The sequence below is a fragment of the Pseudophryne corroboree genome, chromosome 2 (genome assembly GCF_028390025.1).
Source record: "Pseudophryne corroboree isolate aPseCor3 chromosome 2, aPseCor3.hap2, whole genome shotgun sequence".
Lineage (NCBI taxonomy): Eukaryota > Metazoa > Chordata > Amphibia > Anura > Myobatrachidae > Pseudophryne > Pseudophryne corroboree.
The window spans coordinates 88,578,568-88,591,487 of NC_086445.1; the positions used below are offsets into that span (position 1 = coordinate 88,578,568).

General features: G+C 40.9%; 1 protein-coding gene across 2 annotated transcripts in view; it reads left to right on the forward strand.

Moving 5' to 3' along the window:
• CNTN5 (contactin 5) overlaps positions 1-12,920 on the forward strand; it is a 2,165,994-nt gene that overhangs the window by 1,498,797 nt on the left and 654,277 nt on the right. The window lies entirely within an intron of this gene.

The window sequence follows — 12,920 nt, forward strand, 5'->3', positions numbered from 1 at the left end:
TCTTGAAAACTAATTGCAAATAAATATATCAGTCCCATACCAAACAATAAATGTATAGGAAACCATCATTTCATATATGGTAAAAAATGCAAACGAAAGAGCGCTATTCACATCCAAAGTGGATTTTATTATATAATACCTGAAATATAACAAATTTTCATGCCGGCCGGCAATGCATATATATATATATTAAAAATGACAATGTAACTTCATAAAATCCTAAAACCAAATAAAGAACTGATTGTATTCAAACAAATTCTTTACACATGCATGTGTAAGAAGAGCCGTCCCACTTATTTATTTGTATCTCCTTGTTCCTCAGATATCCAGAATAATGTTATGCTTCCACTCAGCCGGATATTCTGTGGATACCTTATGTCCAACAATGAAGCAATTATATTCACATGCGCTGCTCACTTGCTCCCCAGCCTCACACTAGAACGTGCTTATGTCCATATGTCCGTTTAAACTGATTAATGGAGCATTTTATATAAAGTGCATCTTTGTTCACAGCTGGTTCGTGATTTAAAGTGATTAGTGCAGAGGTCAAAAATATCAAAATTACTAACAGGGGGAGATCGGTTTAATCGACTTCGCAGACGTGAAGCATATTGGATTTTCCTATTAGATACAATGGTTCCTTTGGGTTTGAATGATATGGTGGAACTGAATGGTGTCTAGATTAGGTTTCCTCACACTGGTTGGGAGTGTATTAATTTGGGGGAAATAGGTATAAGTAAGATATAAAACATGCCATAAGGGGTCCTCATAATGTTTAGTATATCATAATCATGGGGAATAATTGGTGCATAGTAGGGATCAGATAAGGGTTCCGTAAATCATTTGATGGTTAGTAGGATTAATTATGATAAAGGGTCCTCACATTTTTCGGTATATTATAATTATGGGGAATGAATTGGCTTTTAGAGGGAGAATAAGCATGAGTCAGTATACATCACGATTTTAGGGTTATATGTTGTAGTAGAAACAGGAGATATGAAGATTAATCACTACACAGAAATAATGTAGCATAACTCATCTATGTCATAATGCAGTATATAAATAGCAGGAAAGAAATGATGTTCATATGATGTAGTTTACTTTGTTGAACATGAAAGTATGTTGCATAGTTAGACAGAATTTAAGTTAAAGTGTTAATTGTAACATCTTTGGTTTTATGGTCTTCAGATATTCTATTTGTCTGTACATATAAGGATGATAATTGCAACAAAATATCAAATACTCTGTAGAGAATTAATCCAGTGTGAAAACGCTTAATCATCACAGGTGATCAGTGATGTGGGTTTTGAGTGATTTATGAGATTGAGGGATTGTATATGTGTGTGTCCCTTGTTATATAAGTATGGGGATTTTAGAAATAGGTTCTTATAAATGTATGCTGTAGATATTTTCAAATAACAGTGTAGTTGGCTAATAAGAGTAACGTAATAAATGCAGCCGTAGAAGCACATTGATGAATGGAACTGAGGCTTGAGAAGCATTAGAATACACATGTACCCATTGGCTAATTGTATGCTTAAAAGGGAGAAAATGGGGAGGAGAACTTATGACACTGAGGAAGCCGCCGATGCTTGGTAGTAGGGGGGGAAACGCGTCTGTCAGTACCTCCGTTGCAAACCACAGACTACAGCAGACGGAAAAAGACATCAGCTGGTCGGCTGCTTTTTACCCTTGAGGAGGGGAGCGCTGGATGATTTATATGCCTACGGACTCCAGATAAGGCCGAGAATACGAGCACCGGCCGGGAGGGCAAAGCATGTTTTCCGTGGACATAGCGCAAGGTTGTATCTACTTTATATAAAGCTGATTACGGTTAATTAGCCAGGAGAAACAATACCTGCATTGTGAACAAATATAAGTATATGCATGGTATACCCACTTTTCAGTCACAAGACTGTCATATCACAGTGACTATGATGTAAGAAATACCTCTGCACTAATCACTTTAAATCACGAACCAGCTGTGAACAAAGATGCACTTTATATAAAATGATCAATACATGCTCCATTAATCAGTTTAAATGGACATATGGACATAAGCACGTTCTAGTGTGAGGCTGGGGAGCAAGTGAGCAGCGCATGTGAATATAATTGCTTCATTGTTGGACATAAGGTATCCACAGAATATCCGGCTGAGTGGAAGCATAACATTATTCTGGATATCTGAGGAACAAGGAGATACAAATAAATAAGTGGGACGGCTCTTCTTACACATGCATGTGTGGCTGAGTGGAAGCATAACATTATTCTGGATATCTGAGGAACAAGGAGATACAAATAAATAAGTGGGACGGCTCTTCTTACACATGCATGTGTAAAGAATTTGTTTGAATACAATCAGTTCTTTATTTGGTTTTAGGATTTTATGAAGTTACATTGTCATTTTTAATATATATATACGCATTGCCGGCCGGCATGAAAATTTGTTATATTTCAGGTATTACAGGTTGAGTATCCCATATCCAAATATTCCGAAATACGGAATATTCCGAAATACGGACTTTTTTGAGTGAGAGTGAGATAGTGAAAACTTTGTTTTCTGATGGCTCAATGTACACAAACTTTGTTAAATACACAAAGCTATTAAAAATATTGTATTAAATGACCTTCAGGCTGTGTGTATAAGGTGTATATGAAACATAAATGAATTGTGTGAATGTACACACACTTTGTTTAATGCACAAAGTTATTAAAAATATTGGCTAAAATGACCTTCAGGCTGTGTGTATAAGGTGTATATGTAACATAAATGCATTCTGTGCTTATATTTAGGTCCCATCACCATGATATCTCATTATGGTATGCAATTATTCCAAAATAAGGAAAAATCCCATATCCAAAATACCTCTGGTCCCAAGCATTTTGGATAAGGGAGACTCAACCTGTATATAATAAAATCCACTTTGGATTTGAATAGCGCTCTTTCGTTTGCATTTTTTAGTTTTGATTTTAGGGACAAATAACCAATTGTCCCTGAAAGAGCAGCTTCCACATCTGTGGAATCACAGTGCCAGGAATTGTTTGGTTTATATTTCATATATGGCATGTAGGAATTACAGCCTCATAAACTATAACGCGTTTCACAGGTACACTGCCCACTTCTTCTTTTTTATGCCAGTATTTTTAGAACTGTGACAAAGGTCATATACACTGTGTAAAAGTTCCACACTGCAGGTTTATTTTTCACAACTTTTTCACATGTAGGCAATTCACAATTGTAGATTAGCAGTTGCCAGCAAGTTGCAGGTTACAGAATAGCTCACAGCAGTTCTTAGCATACAAGTAAATACTCCAGAGACCATTAATCCAGGACCCCTTACGGTAGTCACTCCCCTGGCCAATCACCTGGGCGACTAGTTCACCATCAGGAGCACTGACTGTATCTGGAACCATTTTAACAGCAGGCTGACAGGTGACTGCAATCATGCATGTTGTTTCCCAGACTTGATCAAACTGAATACAGAAAAAAGTATAAACATCACCTCTGCGCTCATCAAATATATATACACAATGGTGGGAATGGATTTTTCGAAAATAAATTAACGTTCCAAGAGTCTTTTAGTGAACATTTACGGAAGTGATAAAAATCTATTCGGATATGGTCCCTCCTTTTCTAGGTATCTTCTATCTAGGAGTTGAACAGTAGCTGAAAGTGTTAGCATGCGTACTGTTACGTTGCAATGTGGCGTTATCCTCCTATAAAGGTATCTTTTATTCCCCTATCTCGTGGTCATCAAGGTTTCTTTACTTCTCCGGGTGGAAGACAGGTAACTCGAAAACCTCAGAAATGGAAGAGGGGAAAACAAAATAGACAACCAATGGTGTAGTAAGTTTTAGGTCCAGGGGATAAGTTTCTCTACTGAAGGTTTTCTTAGGCTGGTGATGTGCGTACCATACTCACATCCATAATGGATGCTAAACATATATATGTGGTATCTTTAATTCATCAGAATTATCCTCTATCTCTTCTTGATCAAACTGAATACCTGGACTGGATTTCACACCCTACTGTTCCACATCCATGTCAAGCATGTTTATGCTGTCCCTGTGACAGAACGTTAGCAGATCCTGTTTCAATGGATTTGCACTATATTTACCGTGCCAGACATTAACATTCATCATGTGGCCATGCCCCCTGTCCCAATCTTCTCTCTTCCAAAGTTGAGAGGTATGCTACAGTATAGTGCATTTATTTTGTTTCAAAATTGCCTCATGGGTGAAAATGAGTACAGCATAGAGGGGCAGATTTATTAAGCTCGGTGAAGTGATAAAGTGAAAGGTGATAAAGGACCAGCCAATCAGATCCTTACTGCCATGTCACAGGCTGGGTTTGAAAAATGACAGTTAGGAGCTGACTGGCTGTTCCTTTATCACCTTACACTTTATCACTTCACCGAGCTTAATAAATCTGCCCCATAATCTTTGTGGAAACTGCATACTCTTATCACAAAGAGGAGCCTTAGGTTAAAAAAATAAATAAAAATCAAATGCATTTAAATAATTTAATTTCTGTAATTACCAATCCTCATTCTGCAGCAGTGAAGTTCTGATGGCACTTACACAAGTGCACAAAGGTCTTTTTGTTATTTTTTAGCGGATCAATCATAATTATCCAAGATTAATTGCAGTGTCACATTTAAATCCGCGCTTTTATATTATATGGGTCAGAAGTACAAACCTGCTGGAGAATGTTCTTTCCCAACACTTTATTTCATGATTATTATTATTTAATGTGCAGACTTTAGAAGACAAAGTTGTGGATATGACCTCTGTGCTCATCCTCCTACATTTTAATGGGTTTGCCACTAAAAAAAAAAAAAAGGGCCAGCTACTTGTTTTGAAGGTGCTACCGTTGTTTCATAAGTAGAATCCAATTTAATATTCTTTACATTTAATTTAGAAGCAGTAAAGTCAATGGTGGATTAATCATTAACAGGCTTCCTGAGCGGTGATAATATGAATGGGAGAATATGAAAACACTCTGAGCATGAGCAATTAATCTACAATATTGCTTTGAATCAAGTGGCCTCTGAGACAGGTATCTATTTTAGGGTCATCGCTTCATTATGCCAGCACTCATTACTAAGACTCAACAAGTGCGGAACAATCAGATAGGACACATGAGAATGGGCTATAGCAGACTAAAATGCAATTAAAATTCCCTAATATCTATTTTTTAGGGAAATTGTTTCATGCTGACTTTCATCACATTCTCTAGCAATGTCAAACCAGTATAAGAGATCAAACTTATTACAAATAAAAAGTCTATCTACTGCATCTATCTATCTATCTATCTATCTATCTATCTATCTATCTGTCTGTCTGTCTGTCTGTCTGTCTGTCTATCTATCGATCTATCGGTCTATCTATCTATCTATCTATCTATCTATCTATCTATCTATCTATCTATCTATCTGTCTATCTATTGGTCTATCTATCTATCTATCTATCTATCTATCTATCTATCTATCTATCTATCTATCTATCTATCTGTCTGTTTGTCTGTGTCTGTATTGCTATCTATCTATCTTTTGGTCAGGGTTGGACTGGCCCACAGGGGTACCAGGGAAACCACCGGTAGGCCCCACTGCCTGAGGGCCCACTCCTTCCTCTAGGGATCAGGTTCCAGACTATGGACTTGTATTATACATGATAGATATGTTGCATTACACTGCACTAAACTATTGTGTATTTCAAGCCTCTGTGGAGGCTGGCGACACAACCCTTTGTAGGCTGGCCACACTCCTAAGTATGGGCACCTATAACTGCATCCCCCCGGTAGGCCCTTCATGCCCCAGTCCGACACTGCTTTTGATTTAGATTCGGATTTCTGTTCAGTTTGAAATATGAAACATAAATGCATTCTGAGTTTAGACTTGCGTCCCATCCCCAGGAGATCTCATTATAATACGTAAATATTCCAAACTACGGAAAAGTATGAAATCCAAAATACCACTTTTACCAAGCATTTCGAATATGGGGAACTCAACCTGTGCTGAGATCTCATGGTTTTGCATAATCTTGCTCATATGTAACGCGTACGCCAGGAGCCATTTCATATTGCATCAACAATAGGCTAGTGAGATACAGGCAGGACAGAGATTGTTGTAGAAGAGAGTTACCGTAACACCACTCTGGTGACTCACTTTTTCGTACATTTTATATCAAAGACTTTCTTCATCATGGTCATGCAGGAGGAGGTCTATTAGCACTGAGAAGAGGGATATTTTAATTAGAGATGTGTGCCGAGCAAGTTTTGCTGATTTTGGTTTTGGGTCTAATCTGTATTCTTATCTGTTGTCCGGTTTTGATTGTGAGTTTGGTTTTGGATTTCGGCCATGACTAGTTTTGGATTTAAAGATAAAAAGTTAAAATCACATAATTTGGGCCTTTTATTGTTTCTGGACTATTAATCTCAATAACATTAATTTCCAGTCAATTTTGGACACCCCACAGCTCACAATATTGTTTTCTTCTGCTTTAGGCCAAAGGCTGCAGCGAGCTGGCTGGTTACTAAGCGACAGAGCAGCGGCACAAATACATGGCATTTTAAAGCACAGCTAAGAAACATTGCCACACAGTAGTGGCAGAAATGGAAAGTGGTGCAAGATGGAATTCTCATTGTGCTCTCCGATCCATCTTTATATTGGATATTAAAAAGGACATGCACAGATTAACAGACCAAGCACTTCAGCAACAGGCCACTTTTGTGGCTAAAGTGCTTGGTTTGTTTGGACCCCCACAAAACTATTTTTTGGAGTGATTACCTCCGATCACTAATGAGGATGATGATGATGATGATGATGAGAGTGTTAAGTACATTATAATCTTGTAAAATAAATGTCATGAACTCGCTACAAATTGCTATAAATTACCTGACATGGAGGAGGTGCCTTTATGGCTAACCACCCTACCTCTACTAACTTTGGCCCAAGAGGTGGCTTTTTTGGTCTTATGCCCCGGCATCACAATGGCTTTCTTTTTAAAACGGGCAAGAACTACTGCCACTGGTGGCTGACTTACACAAACAACATCATCATCCTCAATGTTAGATAGTATTAGTACACACATATCCCCCTCGTCCTGTTCCACTTTCACATAAGTATCCTTAATTTCTATTATGTCCTCATCACCATCTTTACTAGTACTGCTCCCCATTTGTGCAGATGGTGCAGAAATGGAAGATGCGAAAGAGGCTTCTCGATGGGGACAGTGTGAGAAATGTCATACTCTAAACTGATCGTTATCCATTTTTCAATTTGCAGATCACTGTGTGGAGTCACAGGACTTATATATGCATGTGAGCAAAGCACACTAGGTAAAGTGCACCACACAATACATACAATATATATATTTTTATTAGTTATTTTTTAACTCACAGCTCGGATCAAACTGCATGGAGTCATAGAGCTGTGAACAATGTGCACTGGGGTAAAGCGCACCAAACAGTACAAACTATATATATATACAGATGGAGGTGCACTCATCTAGTGCGGCTCCATCGCATACATGCACTCCTGGTGGGACTAGGTGATCCGGTGCCTAGCCCCGCTATGGGAATGCACAAAGACGCTCCTATTCTAGTGAATGGGGCGCGTGCGCATCGCAGACGCGTCCCAGACGCTGCGAACGGCACACCCGGCCAGGCGCACCTAGGCATAGATGGAGTCACAATTAGCGTGGCTACATTTGTATATATCCATCCATCTGGGCTACCACTACTAGTTCACTGAAGGGTTCCATACCTATATGAATTTGCCAGGTTTCTTACCTGTATGAATTTCTCCTATACCTGAGTATCTGAATTTCACATTCAAATAGTTGATTCACGAGGCCTGACTGACTGTGCAACGTAAAGTTCCAGTGGCGTAAGGAGCCGTTCTTCAAGCATTCACGAATGCTGTTTATGGTTGTTTTATCTTTGCATTGACAATACCTACAAGGCATTCAAGATTTACCCCTGATGAAGTCTTGGAACAAGATGAAATGTGTTGGGTTTTCTAACTATTATTGTGATGTTACCTCCGAATCTACAATATGTAGAAGGAGGAGACTGTAGAGATTCACCTACGTTATTCCTCAACACCAAAAGTCTAATCGTGTGAAGTGTGGGAGAAACATATTACATTTATTTTGTATTATTTCGGACATTGAATTTGTTGTCCTTTTATAATAAATTTTATGAAGGAACATGTCACTATTATGTTTGTTTAGCTCAAATTGAGTAACCCGATAAGGGTTCTTTTTACTATTGGGTGTTGACACGACCCCTGGGCGCCAATTCTTTTATTGTTATACATTTCTTTACATTTAGTTCCTCCTAACAGGGAACTTATTAGAATAAGGCAGCCTGTTTGAAGTATTTATAGTAATTATATCATTTGAATAGCACAGAGGGAGAGTATTGGTTTGATAATATATATATATATATATATATATATATATATATATAAACTCGTAAAATGTATTTTTACTTTTTTAAGGATATCCTTAAAGGCTGTACTCTAATGGGGCAGAGTTTGAGCTACAGTAGTCACACCAGAATACCTGATGTCTATTTGACATAGTACCACCAGAATATCCAATGTCTGTTTGATCTAGTACCACCAGAATACCTAATGTTTATTTGCTTTAGTACCACCAGAATATCCAATGTCTATTTGATCTAGAACTACTAGAATGCATGATGACTACTTGATTTAGTCCCACCAGAATACCAAATGTTTATTTACTGTAGCTTCATCAGACCAGAATATCAGATGTTTATGTAGCCTAGGGGTAAATGTATTATAGTAGCATTACTGAGGGGAAGCAGGAAGGGACATCGACAAGATGTAAGAACATCTTGTCTGTCGGAATAGAGGAGCGAAAGCTCCCCCCTCCGGCGATGCCCCCCTGAGCACACAATGCACCAGCTCGATGCTGATGCACTGTGTTTCCCTGCCTGGGGCTACTCACGCGAGATCACCTGTGCAGTCCGGGGCCGGCACTCGCCACAGCCAGGGACAGCTCTGTCCCTGCTGTGCTGTATGGGCATCGCCACCTGCAGCTGTTTAAATCTGGGCATATATTAGTTAACAAATTAAGGGGCCTACTGAATGTACTAAACCTTGGGGAGAGATAAGGTGAACAGAGATAAAGTACTAGCCAATCAGCTTCTAAGGTTAAGGCCCAGATTTATTAAGCGTTGGAGACTGTAAATTGCACGGTGATAAAGTACCAATCAATCAGCTCCTAACTATAATTTTTCAAACACAGCCTGTAACATGGCAGTTAGGAGCTGATTGGCCGGGAGTTTCTCTGATGTCAGTGCAGGCCACTTCCAGGCTGTCTCAGTTGCAGATTACTGGCAGCCTCAGACCTACTTATGGGGGTCATTCCGAGTTGTTCGCTCGTTGGCGATTTTCGCAACGGAGCGATTAAGGCAAAAATGTGCATGCGCATGGTACACAGTGCGCATGCGCTAAGTATTTTTAGCACAAAACTTAGTAGATTTACTCACGTCCGAACTAAGAATTTTCATTGTTGAAGTGATCGGAGTGTGAGTGACAGGAAGTGGGTGTTTCTGGGCGGAAACTGACCATTTTCTGGGAGTGTGCGAAAAAACGCAGGCGTGCCAGGATAAAACGCGGGAGTGTCTGGAGAAACGGGGGAGTGGCTGGCCGAACGCAGGGCGTCATTGTCCCTTTATCTCTATCCACTTTATCTCTCTCCAAGCCTTAAAATATAGACCCCCAAAGACAGTAAAACAGCACTCACAGTGTACATAGGGCCTGATTCACACATTTATGTCAATCTCCGATGTTTAATGATCTGCACGTGCCCAGGAGCCGTACTGCGCATATGCAGTTCTAGTCCTAAGACGTTGGTTGCAGTGCCACAAAAGCTGCAGCATGATTGACATGCTGCAGACACGTGTCTGCCCGGTTTCTGGATGTTGCAAAGCCATTGGTTGGATCTTGGGATGCAGTATCACTGGCTCCGGCAGTGTGATTTCAGCAGACATCCTGAGTAACGTGAGGGTCACTCAGATGTCCGATGTTCACGCAGATGATCCGATGCTGTATCTGTGGATACAGCAGGAGATCACAGAAGCCTGCAGGCTTTACTGAAGATACTTCTTGCGGCTTTTGCATAATTTCGCACAGCAGCTGCGTACAAAGACGCAACATCTTTGCAATTAGCATCCACCTGTGAAACAGCCCCAGAGTTTTGTCTAAACTACCATCTGGTTAATTGTGCTGCAATCCTTCCCTTACCACAAAGGTTTTCACTTGCACAATGCTGTAAAACCTTCATATAAATGGAAATAACTTGGATATTTTTAAAAGGTTTAAACATGACCTTCATAAAACAGATCAAAAGCTCCAGGGAGACAATTTTGTAAACAAGAATGTTCTTTCATGGAGAGAAATGTCAGTTTTACACTCACTATAATGTTTTAAACTCTCTGGAAGCAAAACTTTGTGTATAACAGAGCTCATCGTCAGCAGAATAAGTTTATGTCTCCTCTGTTGGAATACCAATGCAGAAATCCTCCCGGCTTTTATTGTTTCCTGTTTTACTTTGGATGAAGAAATCTTTATATGTTGACACCCTCACATTGTTTACATTTTCGTTCTAGAAGTCTGAGAAGTGAGGAGCGAAGGTCTATTTGCAAATACATCATAAGAATAAGAAATATCCCAGATTTACTGTCTGCAACATCGTTATCAAAATTTCAAAATATATCTTAGAAGATAGATTTGCATAGTAGAAAATGTTAACAGCAAAATATCATACCTCCCAACATTGGTGGTTCACAGGTAGCGGGACCCTGCGCACCCAACAAAGGGGGTGGAGCCTCGGGGGAAAGGGTGTACTTCGTGGCACCCCCAATCCCGTCATATGCCCAGCACTTGCAGAGATGTTGGGCTGCCCCTAGACTCCCTGTACACTTTGAACAGATGGCGTGCATATGCGCAAGGCATCTATTCCCCTGCTGCTACCCTCTGCTCTGCATAGCACCGGGTAGCAATAGGAGAATAGATGCCTTTGTGATGGCGCAGCAGGAGAATAGATGCAGGTGGCGTACCAGTTTGAGCTGTGGCAGAGCCTTCCACCTGGTATCCTCTCCACTTACAGAGACTCACCAGGTGTTCCCTTGTGGTAGATGCTAGATTCAAGAGGCCTAAGGGACCTTTTACGTCAGGGGGAGGAGCCATGACACAAGGGGGGGGGGCTAGTCCAGTGTGATAGTTCCACTACTATCCATGCCACCAACTATTACTTTTAGTAACCGGGTAGCGAGTGGAGCGAGCCACCGAGCCCGAAGCGCGGCGAGCGAAGTGAGCCCGCGAGGGTACATTTCGGATATCCTGTTCGGCCGTGGCTCCTTCCCCTGCTGATGTGGCTCCGCCCCTGGTTACCCCACTCCGATTTAGAACCAACGCTTACTTTGCTGGACTCACCTGGTGGTGCTGCACTCTAAGCCTTTCGCCTACAGTGGCTTCTGTTTCCATAGTTAACTTCCGGGTTTGGCGGGTCACGTGACCGTGGTGGACGTTCCTCCAGGTTTCCAGTGTGCAGGATGGTGTGGTGCTGACTGTTTAATCTGTGTGTACACTCCAACGTGTTTCAGCCTCTGGGTCCTTCCTCTGGGACAGGTTATGCTTAGGCTTAGGCTGCGGGGGGTGGGGGTGGTTAGGGTTAGACACTAGAGGAAAGTTAGGGTAGAAATATTTACTGGAACACAAGAAGATCAGAGGTCTGACCTGGAAGTGACTGTCACATGACTGCTGAGACTTGGAAAACACTGCTGGAGCCGCTGCAGCTGTCGGGATCCGATGTCACCGCTGGGCCACCAGGGCAAAAAGGCAATGTTCTAACAAGTTGACAATTTATCACTGTCTACATAATGAATGTCGACATACCATAGTCAACGTTGACCCAACCCACATACACGCACAGAGGAAGCAGATGTGATTACGAATATCGGGTGCACGTATCTTGCTTTAAATAAGTTATTCTCTAGAACAGTGGTTAATAGTACAAAAAATGTCTGGAATCAAAATAGATTTGTTTTTAGGGCAAGTTCTGGTTTCTAAGCTGTAAACATAAAATAATAACTAGCTGTCAAACAGTTGTTGGAACATGGAGTTTTCTGCAAAGTACTGTAGTGAGTGAGTCTGGGGAAAGAATACCCAGAGACAAATATTATTTAAAGCGAATGAGTGTTCTGTGGATTGTACTGAATCTTATTACACTGTGAAACTTCTGTAGTGCATGGGAGTGGGCGGTATTTCAGCCTGGGTGGGTGTATCTTGGTACGTACTTACTACCTGCCCAACATTTCTGGTACTGAGAGATATACTGTATGTTTCCATAAAATTTCCATCGCTGACCGACTTCATTCATTCGTATACCCATGGGTACAACTAATGAAATAACAGGCACTGACAACCAGATAAATTTTGCCAAGTGACAATTGTCAGCTTTTATTGAAAACGTTAAATAGGTATGGTGGCAAGGAGGGACGGCCTAGTTATAACCATGTCCCTATTGAACTACAACAAAGAGGCAAGGGCCCAACTCCAGTCCCGCCTCCATCACTTACACAAGGGGCAATATAAGGCCATCTATCACCCCTTGTGGTAACACAGATTTTTGGAAGAGCGTGGCCAACTCTCCACTTCTTATCTTCCCATCACACAGACAAGGTGCTCAAGTATCCCCAGACTCTGCAGGAGACCAGAGCCCATCTGGTCCGATGGTAACCTTCATCTCCTACGTATTCAACACCTCCATCTTCAAACCCTGAGCACCTATCGACACTTTTATGGACAGCCATAGCTCAGGTCGTCCCCACCTGCCAAACCGACAGCAAGCATATAGTGTGGGTGGGTGGTTCAACATCCAAA